Raw genomic sequence first — 22,695 nt, 5'->3', positions numbered from 1 at the left:
TTTTACCATGCTTGCAAGCGGGGCCACATAGCTATTAAACAACGTAGGGCTCAAGGAAGAGTCCTAGGGCACTCCGCATACAAGGAAAGCAGGATCTGAATAAAAATGTCCCAATTTTACTGTTTTGGTCCGCTCGTTAAGGAAAGAGGCAAGAAGCTCCAAGGCCGGGCCCCCAACACCTATCTCCCTGAGATGCTCCACAAGTCTCAGTGGAGATAGGGTATCAAACGCTGCGGTGAGATCAAGTAAAATTAGTAAGGCGGTATGACCTGAATCAACCTGTGTCTGAATTTTGTAAGAAACCGCAGTAAGGGCAGTCTCTGTGCTATGGCAGGTTCTGAACCCATGTTGAGAACCATCAAGAATTTGGTGGTCCCTCAAATAGGCCCTCAGGTGGGAATTCAGGTGAGATTCTAAAATCTTCGCTGGGACCGGCAAGAGGGAGATGGGCAAACATTTTGAAGTTCCATCGGGTCCAGTGAGGGCTTTTTTGAAAGTGGCCTAACCACTGCCGCCTTCCAAGCCAGGGGATATTGTCCCTTCGAGATGGCTAGATTTAGGACAGTGGTGAGATGCGGTATGATTGTAGTTTTAGCACTCTTGAGGACCTTCAAGGGACAGGGATCCGTAGGCGAACCTGACTTAACTCCTTCTAGTAAGTGATCTATAGTTTCTGGTGACAAATTTGGTAAAGCAAGTAAACTGGGGGTTGCCATCTTGCTGGAGCTGTCCATTAGATGAGTTTCAGGCTGGGCATGTAGGGCTTTATTCAGATTTAAGGCTTTCAACTGGACGTAAATGTCTGATGCAAAAGAAGGTAGAGAGTCTATCACAGAGCTCCTGTGAAGGCTCCACCGGGTCAGTAACCATGGGAGAGACAAGGGAATTAACAATGTTAAAGAGCTCTTTGGAGGATTAAGTGACTCTGAGATTTTTAAGTACTACCTTCCCTTTTCCTCCATAACAGCTGCTTTGTATGCTTTCAAGCATTGTTTATGCAGTTATCTGCCCGAAGGTGCTAGAACACTGCGCCATAGTCTTTCCTTCCTTCTGCACTCCTATCTCAACTTACGCAGTCTGTCAGAGAACCAAGGTGCGGAAGGTCTTTTTCTTGCGGACTAGTGACATTTTGTGGGTGCTAAGGTGTCCATAACTACTAATAACTTTTTAGATAGCTCATCTGCAGCTAAGTCAGCTCGTAGATGTTCTGGAAGCTAGAAATCTGTAAGAAGATTGGCGAAGGCCTCATTGCTAATCAGGTTAAGATTCACTTTATCAGTCACTTTCCTATTTTCAGGTTGAGTATTCCAAAATGCCGAAACCCTTAATTTGAAGGGAATGGCAGAGTGGTCTGACCAGGCTAACGGAAGGGGCTCTGCCACCCTATTACGACGATCGTTAGAAAAGATCCCGTCTAGAGTGTGGCCCGCTGTATGTGTGGGTGATTTGACCAGTTGTGAGAAGCCACAGCAGTTCATACATTCCAAAAGGGTTTGTGTATCGTGACTTAAGTTGTTATCTAAGTGAAAATTAAAGTCACCAAGAAGTGTAAAGTTTGTTCTTTCTAGGTAGGGCTCCAAAAGATTACAAAAGTCCTGACTGAAGGATGCCCTAGGACCCGGTCGACGGTAACAGAGAACACCGGAAAAACTTTCTGTAAGGTGCGTGTTTATGGAAAAGTATAATGCCTAGTATCGGTCGAGTGTAAGCATGGGCTGAAAATTCGTTCCGCTCGTGGAATTTGCGAATTTTTGGCAATTTCGTGATCTGCGAATCACGCGAAATTGCTGAACAATTCGCGAGTTGCCGAATTTTTTTTGCTTGTTCGCGCTTCAAAAATACAATCTCGCGCGCGCGGTGTTGACTTACTGTGATTCTGAGTTCGCCGAGTTGTTTTCCTCCCGGTTTGCGTGCGCTGCGACATTTTGGATCTGGCTGCGTGATCTCGCAAGACTTTTCGACCGCGAGTATGTCATGGCCGCGATTAAAAAAATCTCACAAACCCGCAAAAATAAAAAATCCGCAATCTCGCAAAAATTCACGTATTTTGCGAACCGCGAGTATGCTTTCGCGCGAATTCGTGCACCGAGAATTCGCAAAATTTGCCCATACTTAGTCGGGTGGTGAGGTGAGTGGTTCAGAGCGACAGGTAAAAGTATCCCTGAACAAAATGTCTATTTCCCTCCCTCGTCGACCTAACCTGTCCAATCTGGTAAGGCAAGATCCCAAAGGGATAGCCTCAACAAGATCAGGACCAGAGAAATCATTGGCCCATGTTTCAGTTACGAACACCCAGTCCGGTGTATGTTGTAGAACAAAGTCCTTAAAAGCCATGTTGTTTTTAATCAGGGATCTAGCGTTAATAAGGAAACCCTGAACCAGCTTTTCAGTGCCCGAGGGAGTAACTATGTCTTTGGTAATGGCAGAGCATGGGCACACAACTGTACACTATGCAGAGAATATTCCCATACAAATTTGCACCCCTCTCAGATCAGACTAGATAGACCTTATTCCACCATTTGAGAAGTCCAGTTGTTGGATCGGCAAACCAGCATGAAAGTCCATTTGCATTCCCAAGGATCATTCCGGCTTTGTGCCCTACTGCGAAATCCCGACCTTGCATTGAGATATACTATCTCACTAACTTGGGAATTTCACTCTTCATTGCCATCAGCTATTTTAGCAAACTGTATGAACCACAAACATGGTACCAAATAGATACAGCATTGCTAAAACCATCTTGAACCCCACATAATGGTAAAGCAATGTATTTGCAAAGACCATCCAGTTCTATACCCTGGGTAACAACCTACAAGTAATAAAGATTACTGGATGTGCTCTATCATTGTCATCAAGTTCAGCCAGTACTACTCCAATTCTCTTGTCTGAAGCATTCAACTGCACTATGAAGGGTCGACTGTAGTCTAGGACGCTCAGTACAGCCACACTGCACAGTGCGTTATCAGGTTTTCAAAAGTGTTTTGATGCTCTTCTATTCAAATCACATTCTGGATGTCAAAGTTGTGAAAGGGGCAACTGTGGTCCCATAGTAATCTAGAAAGTTCCGGTGGTAACCATATGTCTTATAATGGCTTTCACTTGTGTCTGGGTAGTGGGTTCTTCCAACTCCAATACTGATGGAACCTTGGCATCCAATAAATGAGTCATCCTGTTATCCACCTGATGCCCATGGTAGACTACAGTGGAATGCCCTACCTGGTACCTTGCTGCCTTGATAGTCAATTCCACCTTCTGTATCCCAAGCACCATCTGTTTTAGGTGCTTCACGTGCTCCAGGAATTGCTACACAACGCAATTTCAGTCAGGAAGGCCTGATAGAACATTCTTCACCAGGCACTGGAAAGGGACAGGTGCATTTTTCAACCCAATGGGTATTAGTTCAAATTAGAATAATCCTTCTGGAGTAATGGTCTGCTCCTTGGCACTAGTCACTAAAACAATGTGCCAGTAGCCACTGGTCAGATCAAAGTTGCCTAAATATTTTGCAATGTACTGCCAGTACACAAGCTCATCAGCTCTGGGAATCGCATGTGCATCTGTCATTGGGAATTCTTTGAGGGCCTTGTAGTCCACACAAAAGCCCACGTCTGTGGAACCTTGCTTGGTCACCATCACCAGTGGCTTGGCCTAAGGAATGCCAAAATCTCTCATTCACTCTAAAGTCCAAAATCTTGGACACCTCTGCCTTAACTGCATGCGCGCTAGCAGAATTCCGCTCGCACGCTGGGTTTTTAAAAAACGCACTTTACGTGACGAGTTGGGCTCGTCATCAGCGTGCGAGGAGGCTACGCCATGACGAGCCCAGCTCGTCATCAGCGTCGAAGGGGTTAATACATTCCTGAACTCATCCGACACGTGACAAGTCTTTTTTTGACAGGGAGACTCCTTTGTGAACACAGACCGGTGTCAATCCTGGAGTCAGTGAGAAAAGATGGGAAAAATGACCTAGTACTTCTTTACATTCTCTCTTTTGCTTGAGTCAACTTTATTTCACTATGTAGTAAGTCAGGATGAGGCTCACTATCCATGTAATTTCTAACCCTGGGCGAAGCACTACGCTATGCTTACGTAGTTTGCAAAGTTTGCGCAACTTCGCACTACGCGAACTGCACATAGCACAGTGCAAACATGCGTAGCGTAGTGCTGTGGTCATTTTTTGCTTGCTCACGGTCCGCAACGCCAAGTTGGCGACCGGGAGTAAGAAAAATGACATCCTCGCGAGACTTTTTCCTTCTTCGCGATCAGCAACATCAATTTGCTGATCGCGAGCATGGAAAATAAACCTCCCAGCGAGATTCTCCATGTAGGGAGGTCAGGTTTCTCATTGCGAGTTGTCACGCATGCTCGCGACCGCTCGCGATGAGAAACTACCAGTCTCCGTTGAGAAAGCTGCAGGTCGAGTAAAAATCTACTCGAGCGGCAGAAAAGTACAGCTCGCACTGTGCAAGATGCCGTTTTCAATGATTGCACAGTGCCCGATGCTTGTCCGCACAGTGCAATCATTGAAAACGACATCTTGCACAGTGCGAACATGCTACGACGCAGTTCGCATAGTGCTACACATAGCTTGCAGCGTGCGAAGTGCACTTTGCATAGTTATGCATAGCGCTACTTCGCGAACTACGCCTACCCCTAAATTTCTCCATAGGTAAGGTTTAAATCGGTTCACATGGATCACCCTCTTAAATTCCATTGTTGCACCTGTGCCCACCATGTAGTTCACATAAGACACTTTCTTTCACTAGCTTGTATGACCCACATCACTTATCTTCCAAATCTCTAGGACAAATGGGCAGCAGCATGAACACCTCCTAACCCTCCTGGTACTCATTCAGGGTCACTATCTGGTCATACCACTTATCTTAACCTCATCATCTCCTGACTAGCCTAAAGGTTTTTGTTGGCTTGGTCCATGTGCTGCACAAAGTTCCTGAGGCTAACCACATAGTCCACCTCATTCTTTGGAGGTAGCTTGAATGTTCGTTTCTACCATACTCTGATCAAGCTGCGTGGCAACACCCTCAGTTCAACAGGCCTGAAGCACACTCCCTTTTGTGGAATCTCAATGTGAGAGCAAAAGAGGCATTGCAGGAGAGGATATGCCACTTTCTCCTGAGGTTCTCTGATAGAGTTGCCATCATGCTCTTTAGGGTCTTGTTGGTTCTCTTCACTAACCTATTGGTTTGACAATTGAAGGCAGTGCAGAAGTGGTATTTCACATCAGTCTGCTCCTACATCCGTCAGATATAGAAGGAGATAAAATTGGTTTCCTAGTTGGAAGTCATTGGAAATCCAATCCTAGAAAGACCCCTACAAGATCTCTAGATAGCACATTTGCAGTCATGCTCCTCAGAGGTACTACATCTGGTTATCTGGTGGCATGATCCATCACAAGGAAGCTGTACTTGTTGCCTGATGTTGAGGGGAGTCAAATGGTCTTTCTAATGCCCACATGTCTTACTAATGGGCCATAAATAACAGGAAGTGCTGTGCACTAGTGGAATCAGTAGCCTCTTGCTAGCACGCTATTTAGCATTTAATGGCTCAATGTAAACCAGTTAATACTCTCATGCAGCATAATGCCTTCCATCAATCTTTTGCTGACCTGTTCCTGGACTTCCTACCACAGTCCCATCACCATAGGGCACTTACTGTGTGCCTCATATAATTCATCTTATCAGGTTACGACCCTTTCAGCTATGGCAGTGACCTAAACTCCAACACATGATATGCTCCAAGTATCTCCTTCTCCTCTCCATCTGGAGCAGCAATAGAGAATGCCAAGACCAATGCCTTCTTAGAGTCTTCCTTGATCCACTTGCTATCATATTTTGGTCCCTGTAAAACCTGGATGGCCGCAGTCTCTTCCTGAGTCTGATGAACAGCCTTTGCTCTGATCAACACAGCTACAACTGTCCAGGCTATGGAGGATTCTGGTACTGTTAATAAACCAGGGGCAGTCAAACCATTTGCCAAAGAGACATCCAGCACCTTGCTTCTCTCTCACCAAAATATCAACTATGGCTGATTTGCCATTGATCACTACCGCAGCTCAGCCAATTGGGTACTCTACGTCTCCTCTCCTACAGGTACATATCCACTAGGTTCAGTGCAACAGGGCCCTCTTGTGTCCCTTCACCCACAATCAACACACTCATTATCATGGGTGCAGTTGCCAAAGAGGCTTTCACCTGGCAATATTCCTTGTAACACTTAAAAAAAGTAGTCACCCTGTGTTTGGAAGAACCTGCTTGTCCTCCCTTCTCCTTGAGTTGTTCCTCAGTTGGAAACCAATTCCATGTCTGATTGAGTCCTCCCTTGGAACTCTGAGACCTGTTCTGGTGCTACACCTCCAGTCTGGAAATAATTTGTTGAGGCTTCTTCATGGCCTTTGGCTAAGAACCAGGCTACTCCAGGCCCTTGTCAACCCTGTTAGCTGACATTACAAGTTTCTCTGTATTATTCCATATCAGGTGTGACAAGCATTGCCTAAGTGAGGCAGATCACTCCTTTTTGAGTCTCTCTCACAATGAAATACTTAAGGGAATACAAATCATTGAGCTCCATCTCTCTGTACCCTCATTTCAATTGTGCAACACACCATGAATCCAGGTATCAAATAGAACACCATCTGCCCTTTTGCTGTCTTCAAACATTTGCAGATACTGACATGGCTTCATTTGATCAAAACTTCCTTCATCAGCTCATAATTCATTTGGTCAGATGCTGGTGTCTTTCTGATGATGGCTGTACCTTCTATAGACAAGCAACTGAGTAAAATAGTTTCCTTAGACATAAGCAACTTCTAAACTTATAAATAACTCCAATATATCTTGTCTCTTATATACAAGTTCATAAGTACTTTTGGAATCTTCTCAGATACTCCTAGAGTTGACAATGAAGCCACTTTTACCAGATGTAGCTGTCTCCACTGCCAAAATGAGCCCTTTCTCTAAAGGTATTCCTCACTCCCTTCAATTCTCCCACTATTCCCTTCCCCTTCTCCTTTTCTCATGCTCCCTCTTTTTCTCCTCACATGTCCATTCTTCCTTTTTTCCAGCATCCTTTCCTCTTGTTCTTAGTGAGCTAATCTCAGCAGCTCCCTCTCAAACTCGCTGGCATTTTCTATTTACTTAGTCTTAGCTTCCTGGAAAGCAAGTCCAGGGTTCAAGTAGACTTAACGCTTCCAGGAGAAAAATTACTAGAGCGATGACAAAGGTATCCTAGAAATTGGTGGCAGTGATTTCTTTGGAGGAACACTGAAAAGCAAATTTGGTGATACAATGGGCTATGCCTAGGAAAACCTGTGATAGGGGACTATTCCCTTCCTGGCTTTCTATCATGGTAATGCCCCCAGAGTCCATCAAATGTCCTTTCCTCCCCAACATTGCTTTAACTGATGTCTGTTGTAACTCACAAGGACCTCTCTATCCCTGCTCCTGCGGGCCCCTTCCCTCTATCCAAACACAGGCCCCTTAACTGATTTAAGGACAGAGTGTGAACATCCACTCCAACCAAGCTTTTAACTTATTGCTTTGCTGTTGCAAGTCGGAACTGGCTTTTGCAGGATCTCACACCGCTTGCTACCAATTGTTACATCCCATTCAGAGGGCCACTGGTTAAGCAGGGGCTACTGTGCCTCAGATATATGTAAACTGTAACCCCTTTGGCATTCAACTCTCAGATTTGGTGAGCAGGCATGGGTTTCTCAAGTAGGTAAAGTGGGGAGGGGGTGCACGCTCCGAACTCAACAATCACCTGGCAACTCAATAACTTAGTGCCCAATACAAAGATGTTCTTTAGTAAAAGAAAAATATGTTATATACCCACTTTCAACGTCATACACAACAAAACATATAAGAGGTATGTTGGACATGGCCCTTCTTAAGCAAGTTCCCTAAAACTATTTGCTTTTTCCTCTTAGTTTTTACTGATACTTTTTTCGTGGCCATAGCACTCTGTAAAGCAGTGGGAAAGCGTGTGTGCCCTTCCTACACATTCTAGGAAGTGGTCTTTTCCTGATTGGTTTAGGTTCTGTACTTGTGAGTACCCTGCAAATAAGTATACCACATACCCAGGGCAGGTCCTACACCGGCTACTAATGGGCCGCAGCACTGATTGTGGCCCCTACAAGAATAGCCTTTCAAACATGTCTCAAGCCTGTCATTGCAGCCTTGGGTGTGCACATTTGCACTTATGCTCAGGTTGGCATTTCTAAACCATTAGCCAATGCTGAGTGGGCTGTTCACTATCACTAGGATGCTCCTAGGGTAAGCCCACAGGGGTGGGGCAAGTCTTAGGGGAAAGGCAGGGCAGATACACATGTGTGTTCCCTTCCAAGGTAGTAAATAATACCATTGTGGGTTTTCCCTACCCATTAGGTCTGCTTTGCCCATGGGTCAACATGGGGAAATTGCTGAGTAACCTTTAAGCTACAGTTTTAGCTCACAGCAGGGAGTAGCCTCATGGTGTTTTCAAACAAGTCTTTAGCCTTCCATTGCAGGTCTGTGTGTGTGCATTTGCTCTTATGCTCAGGTTGGGCTTTCTTAATCATTTGCAAATGCTGAGGGTGCCTTTCACCAACACTAGAGCACCCTTAGGGTGAGCCCTGGGGGTGGAGCAAGTGGTAGGTGAAAGGCAGGTCAGGTATACATGTTTGTTCCCTGTCCAGGTAGTGAATAAACCCTGTGTGTTTTCACTACCTGTGAGGTTTGCTCTCATCATACGTTAACATGGGGGAATCTATGGGAATACCTTAACCCCTTGGGCGCGGCGCGATTCTGCGCCTGTGCGGGCAATTTAGAGAGTGGGCGGGTTCATGACGGCCCCCAGCCGTCATCAGCACACACCCGTCATCCGCATGGAAGGGGTTAAGCTGTGGTGGTGGCATACAGTGGAGCATTTTCATCTTGTTTACTATCATTGGATTCACAATGACAAATCCTCCCTTATGTTAAAGGTGGATTTGTCATTAATAGCTTAGAAATGTCACTTCTTGAAAGTGTGCATAAACATTAGGCATGCATCCGTCATGACAGACCTCTGCCATTTGAGGACCTGGCTGGATAAATTGGAGGTAGAGGTTTTGACACTTAGCCTGATAGAGGGTTTGGCTTTTGACACATGGCCTCTGGGAATGCAGATAATAACCCCACTAAAGATTAGGATCGGCATTCCAAGGCCCTATGTCCGACATGACTGAAACGTAGGGGAGAAAACTGGTTCAAAGGGGCACCCTCTGCACCACCCTTAACTTCAAAGGTATGCTACAGTATAACTACTCGCACCATACTTCAGCAGGGCAGTGATACACTTGTGGGCACATGGGACCAGACATCCAGGACTGTGGTGCACACTGCCAGAGGAATCTGTTGTGCATAAGGAGGAGACTGTCATTGGAAGGGACTGGGCACCCTACCTGAATATTAGCTGGCCTGGGCTGACTACCTGCTGCTGTGTGGTGCCCTGAAGTGTGCTCTCCAAGGGCTTATTGGCTTACTCCCTGTTCTTTGTGAAGGTCTCCAGGATATCAAAGACCTTCTGTGATGGACCTAAACCATCTATGTGTTTCACCTGGAGAGCGGTGCCCTCTAAAGCGCCTATTTCATCTGCTTGATCCTGACTGCAGCGTGGTGTGAGCGTGGAACTAAGTATTGTACCTGGAGACTGGATTGTCTTGTGCAGAGCCCCAAACTGTACCCGTATCTAAGGAGTGTCACCCCTGCAATGTGGGGCCTCAGCAAACAAAAACTGGGGGCTCCGACCGCCAGCTATCCTGAGGGAAACTTTGGAGGGAACCAGCTACTAGATGGTTCGATTAGTCTTTCGCCCCTATACCGAGGTCTTGGTGGTGAGTGAATTTACTGGTTTTGGGACTCATCATTGCCCGCTTCGTCATTTGTGCTGCATTTGTCTCGTGCGACACACCGACTGCACGCTCATTGCTTGTGGTGTCTGATTCACAGGTTGCAACCCTCCAATGGGCGGTGCATCCGTAGTAGTGACTCATCGTACCTCATGAGGTTCTACTTGTGAATGTGTATGGGATTCGATTGTCTAGTGTGACTCATATCATTGCGCACCCGATGTTGTGCCTCATTCCAGGGAGGTACGGCGAACCCGACTGTGGGTTGATTGTAACCAGATTGTCTGATGCGACTCATATCATTGTGCACCAGACATTGCACCTCATTCCAGGGAGGTATGGCGAACCCGACTAGTGGTACATTGTGGTGAACGACTTCTCACCGGGTGCAGGAACAGCTGCACCTTCCATTCACCGAGTATTCTGTCTTGTCTTCAGTGCCACTAATCAATTGCCCTCTCCTCACCCTGCCAGATGACTTTGTGTTGTGCTGAAAAGTTTTATAAATTACTGTGTGTACACATTCCTGATATTTTTGTGACCTGGGGTGCACCCTAGAAATGTGTGGATTTGAATTGTGCTATTTGCCAGGGTGGGCCCAGTTCTGACAACCTATCACACCGCATAAGGGTGCTGTGGAAAATAGGATTTTTCCCAAGTGTGCATTGTTAGAAATAGGGTCTCTAGTCGGCAGGGGTATGTACCCTATTCAAGTAGGGACCCTGAGCTTCTACTCAGGATGAGTAAAGTACACACCTAAGTTTGCCTGTGCTCACCCAGCTGGTAGCTTGGCACAGAGCAATCAGGCTAAACTACAGAGGAAATGTGTAAAGCATTTGTATATAACCGCATTTCAGAACCTCTGATTTCTTTGAGGGTTCTTCCTCAGGACCGGGACTACGCCAAGGACTGCAATGTACATAAAATCACAAAAATTATTATTTTAGTTTATGAAATATCCCTACTTTTCATTGTGAAGCTGTCAAATGAATTCTTACAGTGGGGAATTGTGAGGTAAGTAAGACATTGCATAACAACCAAGTGGCGCGTATGCTTTTTTTTTTGCGCAGAATTCTGAAAAAGAAAGAGAGAACCAATTTTGGCCTCATCAGTGCTGTGTGGTTCACAACTATTAGTAGTGGTAGACTGTATTGAGAGGGTGCGTGGCTTATAGTGCATTTGGGACGGGGTTGTACGCATGTGTCAGCTTAAGTCAAAGGATGGCAAAATCACGTTGCAACAAAGTGATTGAACTTGCCTCTGATGAAGCCAAATGTATCTTCGTAAGGGGAGATCGGTTTCAGTCAAGATGTGGCCTGTGCCAGGAAAATTAATGTATAAACAGGTGCACCAATGTTTAACCAAAGCTTACGCCACAGCGCATGAGAGCCATTAACTCACTTACTCTGAACTTGTTGTATCCATAATAGTAGTAGGAGTGTGCCGCTGTATTCAACCTGGGTAGTAGAACGCAATGTGTTACGTTACGCTTGTGTGCTCTGTGCAAGAGAGCATTTCGTAGTTTCTAACAAACGTAGGAATTAAACTCACTTGTTCGGTGTGATTAAGGTGCGATGCACCGGAGGGGGAACTGTGGATGATTGTCACGGTGTGGTGCCCCTAAATGAGAATAGCAAATGCACTCTTGTTACTAATTGGAAGGTTGATTTGAAAATGTTTCAAAGAGACAGCTCTTTGCCGAAACATCAGTTATACACTCAATTTGTGTTGCCGAAAGCGTTGACTGATTCGTGGCGTATCAGGGACCGGTCGTTTGGTCGGTTCCTGTTGGGATTAATAAGTCAATTTGAAGGCGATTGTGTGAGTTGGGGATAAGCTCTCACTGACAACAGCACTCAAACTGGAAGGACTTGCCTGATTTTAGAAATTAAAGCAAAACTAGCATTCCTCCAGTGTTCACGAGTAAAAGTATCCTAAAAATGCAGAAGCTTGGCAGAGCCAACAACAGACTTTACTTTTGATTCAGATGGCACGCAGCAAAAAATATGGAAGGCAGAAACAGAAATTCAGGGAAGTCCACATCAAAGATGCCAGGTCTAACATGCATATTACTGTTGTCATTTTAACACTGTTGGTCCTAATACTGATAGTAATCTTTCTAAGAGTGATTTTTTCCAAGAAATACATGCTGTTCATGTTATGTTAATTAGTGTGTGTGTTGAATACAATCTTTATTTACATACAGCACATGTGAAGTCTCTTTTATGACATTCAGTGTATTAATTGTTTGAGAGTGCTGTAGCAATGGTTTACATATTGCCTCTGTGATAAGCCTGACTGCCCAGTGCCAAGCTACTCATGGGTGAGCGCAAGTTACATAGCGGGTGTAATAACCTAACCCTGACAGAAGTGGTAGGTTCTGCCAGGCTTAGGCATTGTTTCAGACAACCAGAAAGTGCCAGTTACAACAAGCTATACATAGCATACTGGTGCATGGGCTACTATGCCTTGTATTCTGCCACTCCTCACCATTTTTCCCAGAGTCTCCACTTTGGTACTTCCAGGCAGGTGTTCCCTGTGGGTTTAGAGTTTCTCCTAGGCAAGTATCACGGCTCATGTTCAAATTACTCTTTAAGTCAGTATGTTGCCCTCAGTTATTCAAACAGTCCCCTTTCAGCACAATTTCACCCCAGCACAGGTATGAGAGTCATTTCTCAGCTGCCAGCAGGGACCTACAGTACCTGTTTCTCTTTGCTCCCACTTTAGGGAGAAGTTGCATTGACTGGAAATATGGTTCACAATCTGAAAGAGAGCTGGAGCAGAACAACAACAACAGGGGGTGCTGTTTCACCCTCCAGGATGACCATTGTCTTTGGGCGAGTCAAGGTTTCCAGTAGTCAGGGGATCCACAGCTGGATCTTTGGTGAGGTACAGCAGATAGGCCACAAAGGGTCAGGGGTCACAGTAGCATGAGAGCAGCTGTGGTGGGAACTTTGCTTGTAGTGACAAAGGGTCACTTGTGTGCAGTTCTTGAGTGCAACAGCACAATTTCCAGGTACAGTTCTTGATGGCAGTGGCACAGTCCACTTCTAGCATGATTTATTGGTGGTGGTGCAATCTGCCTCCAGCACAATTCTTGCAGCATGACAAACCACTTTAGGCACAGTTATTGTCCTTAATGGTATTGACCCCTGTCAATGAGTCCTACCAGAAAACACTTGCACAGAGAAACTGCACCCTTCTTCCTTAGGGCATACAGATCTCTCACTACAGTCTTACTTCTTCTGGTGGACCCAGACACTAGTGGGGTCAAGCTGCTTTTGGCACCCGATAAGCAGTCATACCTTCTGCAGTATTGGCAAGCTCGTTCCCTCGCTCAGGAGACAGGTTAGCTTCTAGGTGCTTCATATCAGACTAACAGCTTCCTCCAGCAAGGCTAGACTTCAGGTGATGTTCCTTCACCTCTGTGAAGCTGGATCCCAGGCAGGCACCAGCTCTGGTTGCACCATAGTTCTGTAGTAGGGGATCTCTGTGTATAGTCATAATCATGTGAATAGTCCCGCCCATGTGTGTTCCCGTGCCTTTAAGGAACCCTCCAAAGACCCTCGGTATCCCCTGACGCACAGCCAGAGGCTAGTTACTTTCAGTTCTTTTTTCCGGCTCCTTCTAGCAGGACCCTGGAGCATTGAGCTCTACCTTTAGTGGTATATCTTCAATTATTTGAGCTTTTTTGATAGTTTTAGTGTTTCACTCGACGTCTGAGGCATTTTCCTTCGTTTTGCTGTCTTTTTGGGGCAGTTTAGCCACTCTTTTCTGTCAAAATGGCATCTTTATTTGGCAAGTGCCCAGAGTGTGGCAGGAAGTAGGCAAAATCGGACTCTCACAGGGTTTGTATACTCTGTCTGCCTTCAACTCATGTTCCTGACTTCTGTGTCATCTGCAAGTCATTCTCCAGGAGGACCCTGCGTGACAGGGGGAAGATTCGTCTTCGGAAGCAGAGAAGACAACAGGCTGCAGGTGGGCCATCTGGTCGTGGAGAGAGCCTTTACTCTTCCACAGCCCCTGCGTTGGCCTCTGGGGGGCTCCCCAGTAGGAAAATGACTCAGAAACGACACAGGTCCCGGTCGACGTTGAGGACGACAACATCATCGTCGAGGCCAGGTATGACTACCATATGCTCCCCGTCGACCCAGGGCTCTGGGTCTAAACAACGTCGAAGTTTGGCGTCGAGACCTCGGAAGAGGTCGACGTCGAGGACTTTACAGATGACGTTGACACATCATCGTCATCGATCTGAGTCCAGGATACATCGGCACTCGCCGTCGAGGCGACACCGCCATTCGCCGTCAACTCGCAGGTCGCCTTCGACGAGAAGATCATTGACGTTGAGGAGGATGTCGATGTCGAGGAGGATGTCGACGTCCAGGATAAAGTCGACGTCGACACGAAAGTCGACGTGGAGATTGTCATCGGAGCTCATCGTCGAGAAGCCTGTTTCCCTCTGTGGTCAGCATCTCCACGTCTGGGAGTTCAAGGTCAAGGCGGCGTCGACGTTCCCCGTCAAGGGGCACTGCTTCCAGAGCTTCCTCTGCAAGGCCGGCCCGAAAGCGGAGGAGGGTGATTCATACTTTGGACTCGGAGTACTCCAGGACCTATTCGCCGACTAGGTCACTGGAACCAGCTCAGCCTGTGGCTCCTCATCGGTCGCCGCTGCGGCCTAGGAAGTCTACTCTACCTCGTCCTCCTCCTCCTCCACCTCCCCCTCCACCTCGACTACGCCTGCCTACACCTCCGCCTCCAAGTCCGCCACCGCCTCCTCCATTTCAGCCGCTTCCACGTATTCTGGTGGCGCCACCTGTACCAGCAGTCCCGCCTGTGCCAAGAAGGCCAAGCTCTCACTCCCGGCTGAGACATCGCTGTCACAGCCGGCGCCGGTCTTCTACCAGATCACGCCGTCGTCATCATCACGAGCGGTCATGCTCCAGATATACTAGGGACACGGAGTCCTCTAGTGCGGGAAGATATTCGCCGACACTGTCGGATTCCCCACCTCCAAGGGTGTCACCATTGGATGACATACAATGTTCCAGGAGGTTCTGGTAAGGGGAGAGCCAAACTGGGCATTGTACTGTCCGTACCTGCCCCTTCCACGTCTGTGATCTTCGAGACACTACAAAGGAAGCAAGTCTCTCGTCCTCTGCTGCCTTTGGTACCCGGTTTGAAGGAACCAGCGATGGAGTTGTTCCTGACACCTGCCTCAGTGAAGTCGGTGCCATCAAGACTTCAAAAGAAATACAGGCCCCCGGACTCGGACCCTGCTTTCCTGTGGGTGGATCCTTCTCCAGGGTCCATCATAGTGGTGGTGGCAAAGAAGCAGCACGCTACGGCCCCTTCAACCACAGTTCCACCGGACAAGGAAAGCTGTAGACTTTATTCTACAGGGAGAAAGGTCTGTAGCACGGCAGCTACTTCAATGAAGGCAACGAGCTCGACTGCTCTCTTGGGCCAGTATGACCGCTCCTTGTGGGAGTCTCTCCAGCAGTTTGTGGAACTCCTGTCTAGAGACAAGCAAGAGGATTTTCAAGAGGTTCTCAATGAGGGTCTGATGGTTTCCAATCAGATCATCAGTGCGCCTGCGGACACCTCTCTCCTGGCAGCCCATGGTTATTGTCATGGTGTGACTCTGCGGCGCCATTCATGGTTGCGACTTACCTCCCTGAAACCGGAGGCCCAGCAACGGATTGCTAACCGGCCATTCTCAGGGTCCACCCTCTTTGGTTCCCATGCGGACGAGGAAATGGCTTGCATGAAAGCGGATGTTGAGACCCTCAAGGCTGTGGGCTTGGAGAAGCCTAAAGAACAGCGTAAGAGTTTCCGCCCTTACCAACGGCAATACTCTTCCCATCATTCCCAACCCCCAACCTGGACAAGGACGTCAGGATGGACAACAGCAGCAGCAGTTTCAGCGGCAGACTTTTCAAAGACGTCACAGAGGCAGGGGTAACCAGCAGTCCACATCGGGGAACAAGGGTCCCACTGGTTCTAAGCCCTGAGGGATTACTTCCCCCTCTTCTGTTACCCACTCCGGTGGGGGGAAGTGGAGAAAAATAACTCAGGACAATTGGGTGCTGAATATTGTTCACAATGGATAATGTCTTCGTTTCAACAGCCCTCCTCCAACTATTCCACCAGTTCGTTCACAATACCTGTTGCGCAAACTTCAAGCGGAGGCCGATACCCTGTTAAGAAAAAGGTCGATAGAACTGGTTCCTCCTTCTCAAAGGGGAGAAGGTCTATACTTCAGGTTCTTTCTGGTACGCAAAAAGGACAAAAACGAATTCAGATCCATTCTCGATTTGTGACAAGCAAAAAAATGGATTCGCAGAGAAAAGTTCCAGATGCTGTCCCTGCACCAGATTTATCCTCAGCTACATCAAGGGGACTGGCTGTGCACCATAGATCTGCAGGACGCATACTTTCATGTACCTATTGCAAGGGAGCATCGGAAGGTCCTGCGGTTCCTAGTTGGCACCAATTACTTCCAATATACAGTGCTTCCTGAAGTCTGCGCCCAGGGCTTTCTCAAAGTGCATGGCGGTGGTTGCAGCGCACCTGAGGAAGAACAAGGTGTTCGTCTATCCGTACCTGGACGACTGGCTTATCATGCCTCCACGTTTCAGGAAGCGCAGCTATATTTCAACAGGACGGCCGTTCTGTTGAACCAACTGGGCCTTCACATCAACATGTTGAAGTCTGTCCCGACTCGTGTTCAGTGTCTGCAGTACCTGAGAGCCTCCATCGTTACACTCCAGGCAAGCGTGCGTCCTTCAGAGGAGCGACGCTTATCGATCCTTCGGAAGGCTCAGACTCTCATGTCCGTTCCTTCTACAATGGTGAGGATGTTGTCCTCTCTCCTGGGTTCAATGGCTTCTTGCATCTTTCTCACTCTGCATGCACGCCTCCACATGAGGCTGCTGCAGGAATGTCTGGAGGATCAATGGGACCAGAGACGAGGGAGCTGGGAGTACAGGATCCAACTGTCTCAACATGCTGTCCAGTCCCTGAAGTGGTGGTGTTCACCTCACAATCTCCTCAGAGGAATTCCTTTCCACAAAGAGATACTGACTCAGACCATTGTAACAGATGCGTCTCTTCACGGCTGGGGAGCGTATTCGGAACACCTTCAAATACAGGGGACGTGGTCACAGACGGAGTCCCCTATCACATCAACTTTCTGGAACTCCGAGCAGTTCACTTGGCGCTGAAAGCCTTCCAACCATCGTTCCACACCAGTTCCCTGCTTGTACAGTTCAAGTTCAAGTTCAAGTTCGGGCATTGGTATAGCGCACTGCTCACCCAGAGGGTCTCAAGGCGCTTGGGGAAGGGGTTCATTATTTGTCGAATAGCCAGGTTTTAAGTTCTTTTCTGAAGGAGATGTGGTTTTGAGTAAGTCGGAGGTGAGTGGGGAGTGAGTTCCAGGTCTTGGCAGCAAGGAAGGAGAAGGATCTGCCACCCATGGTGGATTTTCGGATGCGCAGGACAGCGGCGAGGGCTTGATTGGACGATCTTAGTTGGCGGGTGGGTTTGTAGAAGGACAGTCGAGTGTTGAAGCATTTGGGTCCTAGATTGTAGAGGGCCTTGTGTGCGTGGGTGAGAAGGCGGAATGTAATTCTTTTGTTGACGGGAAGCCAGTGGAGGTCTTTTAGGTGTCCGGTGATGTGATCTTGGCGAGGGATGTCTAATATGAGTCTCGCTGATGCGTTTTGGATGCGTTGTAGTTTTTTCTGTAATTTAGCTGTGATTCCGGCGTATAGTGTGTTTCCATAATCCAGTCGGCTCGTGACCAGTGCGTGGGTGACAGTTTTTCTTGTCTCGAGGGGGATCCAATGGAAGATCTTTTTGAGAATGCGAAGTACGTTGAAGCAGGAGGATGAGACTGCGTTGACTTGTCTGGACATCGAGAGAGAGGAGTCTAGGATAAAGCCAAGGTTACGTGCATGGTCTGTGGGTGTATTACCTCAACAAGCAGGGGGGCTCAAGATCACGCACACTGTCTCGGGAGGCGCAGACGATCTGGACTGACTGCTGGCCAGGGGCCTAGCGATCACAGCGATCACAGCGACTCATCTGCCAGGGGTGCAGAATGTTCAGGCAGACGCGCCCAGCAGACTCATTCAAGAAAATCACGAATGGGTCTTAAACGACGAGGTGTTAAGAGTTATCTTTGCAGGGTGGGGCACTCCATACATCGATCTGTTTGCCACCGCAGAAAACAGCAAATGCCGAGACCTCGCCTCCAGGTTTTACCAACCGGGGATGCTGTGGAATGCACTGTGGATCAACTGGTCGAACAGCTTTCTCTTCGCTTTTCCACCCATTCCCCTGATCCCAGCAGTGCTGATCAAACTGTCACAGTCTAGGGCCAGGATGATCCTCATTGCTCCGGAATGGCCTCGGCAGTGGTGGTTAACCGACCTCCTACACTGGTCGCTCCTGCCGCATCTTCGACTTCCGTGTCGGCCGGACCTTCTCACGAAGTTCGGAGGGCATATGGTGCATCCCAACCTCTCGTCGTTGAGTTTGGCAGCATGGCTCCTGAGCTAGTGCATTATGGACATTTAAATCTGCCTCAGAACTGCATGGACATACTGAAAGAGTCAAAAAGACCTTCTACAAGGACTTCCTATGCATACAAATCGAAGAGTTTCTGCATTTGGTGCACGTCTATGGGTGCAGACCCTACATCCTGCAAGGAGGATGTCATTCTCCCGTACTTACTGCATTTGGCTCAATCTGGCCTTAATTTTCATTCCATTAAGGTTCACCTAGCAGCTTTAAGTGCGTATAGGAAATGTCCTTCACAAACTTCCTTTTTCCAAATCCCAGTCATCAAAGATTTACTGGAAGGTTTGAAGAAGGTGTTTCCTCCCATTAGGCATCCTTCGCCTCCGTGGGAGCTTAATGTGGTGCTGTCTAGACTAATGAAGGAGCCTTTTGAGCCTATTCATAAGGCTTCTCTACAGCATCTATCCTGGAAGGCAGCTTTTCTTGTGGCCATAACATCGGCTCACAGGGTGAGTGAGATCCAGGCTCTCTGCTGCCAAGAGCTATATACTGTATTTCATGCATCTAAAGTAGTGCTTAGAACTCACCGAAGGTTCCTTCCGAAGGTGGTGTCAGATTTCCATGTGAATCAAACAATCAATTTGCCCACGTTTTTCAGAATCCTTCCTCTCCGGCAGAGAGGTCCCTTCATTCCCTTGATGTGAGAAGGGTGTTGAAATTTTACTTAGATAAGACCAAGGAGATTCGTAGATCAGATCAATTGTTAATTATGGATCGGTCAGGACTGCTCTTGCCACCTCTAAACAGTCCATCTCTAGGTGAATTGTGTCCTGTATTCAACTGTGTTACCAGAACGCTAACAAGACTCTAAGGGGTAAGCCTAAGGCTCACTCTACCAGAGGTAAAGCTGCTACAGCGGCTTTGCTGCGCAATGTCCCCATTACAGACATCTGTAGGGCTGCCACTTGGAAGTCAGTCCATACCTTTGCTAAACACTACTGCCTGGACTCTGATGCCAGGGCAGATGCTCAGGTTGGGCAGGCTTTGCTGAGAAATGTATTTGCACAATAGTGGTTCTGTCTGTTTCTTCCCTCACTGGGTTTGGTTATTGGGATGGGCTTGCCATTCTAGTCACATGATTATGACTATACACAGAGATCCCCTACTACAGAAGGAGTAGTTTCTTACCTGTAACTCCAGTTGTGTAGTAGGGGTATCTCTGTTATAGTCATAAGCAACCCGCCCTCCTCCCCGGTGGATGAAACTATAATATCCTGAATGCTACAGGCCTGGCGGCTTCATACACCTTCAAAAAGAACTGAAAGTAACTAGCCTCTGGCTGTGCATCATGGGATACCGAGGGCCTCTGGAGGGTTCCTTAAAGGCACTGTAATGCACATGGGTGGGACTATTTACATGATTATGACTATAACAGAGATACCCCTACTACAGAACTGGAGTTACAGGTAAGAAACTACTCCTTTTCTGAGTACTCTTTGGAGTTTTCCCTTCCTTAGTAAAGAGAATTTGGAACAGGAATAACATGATGGTCAGTGGCTCCCAATGTTATACAATTAAAGCATAGATTCCCTCTCTGCATTTTCGGGGCATGAATAGGCATAATCTTTTAGCACTTGACTATCATCAGCCACACTGAACAGAGATCTGAAAGAAACCAAAGGCGTGCCTGCCCCAAAGGGCCTCTTTCACCTTAACAGCAGAGCCTGCCCCTTCCCACCCCCCCACCTTTACCACCCCCTCTACCAAATGGCAGTGCTACAGGTTGGCTAATCAGCAGGTCCTCTCAGCAAAAGGCCTAAATGAATTACTTAACCCTCGCATGTGCCTACTCAGTGGGTCAACCGTCTATACTTACTTGCCGGTCGGCATCTGCATACATCCTCCCTTTCCTCAAACACTCCTAACAAATAATGTCAGCCAACAATCTCAGTTCTTGGTGATGGTCATTGTTGGCCGCAGATTTATTAATATCAATAATGATTATTAATAGCAATATTAATAACATATTAATAACATACTGGTTGTACAATCTTCATTTGCGAACTTTAACCATAAATCATGCACATCACATTACAGTTTATGACACCTTCCCCTGGTACAGGTGTCTGTCTCTCGTGCACCCCTCAGTTCGTAAATGGCACTTGTGTACAACCAGTTCTTAATCAGTTTCTTGGTGTTCCGGTAGTTGGTTGGCCACACCCCCTTTTTGGGTGTCATGGAGGGGAGCTTCTTTGCGTGGAGTTAGGTCCCCAGCTCGCTACCATTTGCGCCCTGCCGTCCGGCCGGGTCTGGGCCGCGAGTGCCGTCTCCGTCTTTTCCTCCCCTCCTTTGTGCGGCCACGTCACCCTGCCGTGCGGCATTGAAAAGTGAGTGGCCCTCCTCCTACACACCGCCCACCGGTGTGTTTGGTTAGCCAACGATCGTAGGATTTCCGCCAACGCCTTCCCCACTGTCCAGCACTGCGACTCTGCTGTTCCTCAGGTGTGGGTGGGTGGGCTTCAAACGATGTCGTTGTCGCGCCGCTCTCCCAGCTCCTTCGAAGACGTTGTGCTTCTGGTTGGGGAGCGGCGGTGTTTAAATCCCCTTGAGCCCCCTACGGGCTTCAGGTGAACCCCCTTTGATTGGGGGGTTCAAAGGTAGCAAGGTTGGCCATTGGTCGCCCCCCATGGGCGCCAAGGTCACAAGGTCACTTCCTGTCGGGGTGGCTGGTGCGCACCCCGTTTCCGCTGGTCCTGGCCGCTTCGGGGCGCCCAGGACCAGTTCCATCTCCCCCTGTTGGCACCGCGTGGGTTATGGCGCCGGCCCTTGAGCCTCCCCCACCCTGCGGGTGGGTGCGGCGGCCTCTGCAATAACCCTCGCATGTGCCTACTCAGTGGGTCAACCGTCTATACTTACTTGCCGGTCGGCATCTGCATACATCCTCCCTTTCCTCAAACACTCCTAACAAATAATGTCAGCCAACAATCTCAGTTCTTGGTGATGGTCATTGTTGGCCGCAGATTTATTAATATCAATAATGATTATTAATAGCAATATTAATAACATATTAATAACATACTGGTTGTACAATCTTCATTTGCGAACTTTAACCATAAATCATGCACATCACATTACAGTTTATGACACCTTCCCCTGGTACAGGTGTCTGTCTCTCGTGCACCCCTCAGTTCGTAAATGGCACTTGTGTACAACCAGTTCTTAATCAGTTTCTTGGTGTTCCGGTAGTTGGTTGGCCACACCCCCTTTTTGGGTGTCATGGAGGGGAGCTTCTTTGCGTGGAGTTAGGTCCCCAGCTCGCTACCATTTGCGCCCTGCCGTCCGGCCGGGTCTGGGCCGCGAGTGCCGTCTCCGTCTTTTCCTCCCCTCCTTAGTGCGGCCACGTCACCCTGCCGTGCGGCATTGAAAAGTGAGTGGCCCTCCTCCTACACACCGCCCACCGGTGTGTTTGGTTAGCCAACGATTGTAGGATTTCCGCCACGCCGCAGGGAGGCTCACGTCTTTCTGCGGCTCCCCCCTCTGCCCCTTGGTTCGTGGCTACCTACCTTCCCCCTTCTTTTGCTCCTTTTTTTTTTTTTTTTTTTTTTTTTTTAACAACAACCCGCGAGCGTCATTGCGCCCCACAAGTTGCCCCAGAACACCTCCATTCCCTTGTCGGACAGATGCACCCCATCTTGTCCATATAGCTCTGGGCGGCCTGGGTGGATGAGGCCGTGCCGGATTGATTCCAGGCCGTTGGTCGAGCAAAACTTGTGCATGGCGATATTCAACTTGCGCCTCGCGTTATCCACCGCTTTGTTGGAGTCGGCACCCCTCCAGTGCCTCCTGCTGATCATCTCCGACCACACCACTGTCGTGGTCCCCAGCCATGCCGCCGCTTTGGCGATGTCCTTCTGGATGGCTTGGCCCACCGCCTTGCGGCCCAACCGCGTTAGGTCGTTCCCTCCTAGATGTATGATCAGCACATCCGGCAGCCACGCTGAGTCTGCCATGAGGCCGTCCAGGGTCGGTAGCAGCTGCTCCCATCTCATGCCGGGCCGTTCGATCCAGCGGATGTATGTCGCCTTGGGTCTGCTTTCCTTGTGCCCCACTCGCCTCCACCAGGACTCCATTCTGGATACGAATGAGTGTCCTACGACCCATACCAGTTGTGGGCGTCCTCCTGCCGAGAGAAAATGCTCCGTTAAGGTGGCTTTCTGCGCACCGGGTGTGGACGAGGAAGGGGCAAGAAACCCTGCCGTACGGCATCCCAAGGTGGCTGCTCC

Source organism: Lissotriton vulgaris, chromosome 2_1, assembly GCF_964263255.1.
Source record: "Lissotriton vulgaris chromosome 2_1, aLisVul1.2, whole genome shotgun sequence".
NCBI classification, from domain to species: Eukaryota; Metazoa; Chordata; class Amphibia; order Caudata; family Salamandridae; genus Lissotriton; species Lissotriton vulgaris.
This window is presented reverse-complemented; position numbering follows the sequence as displayed.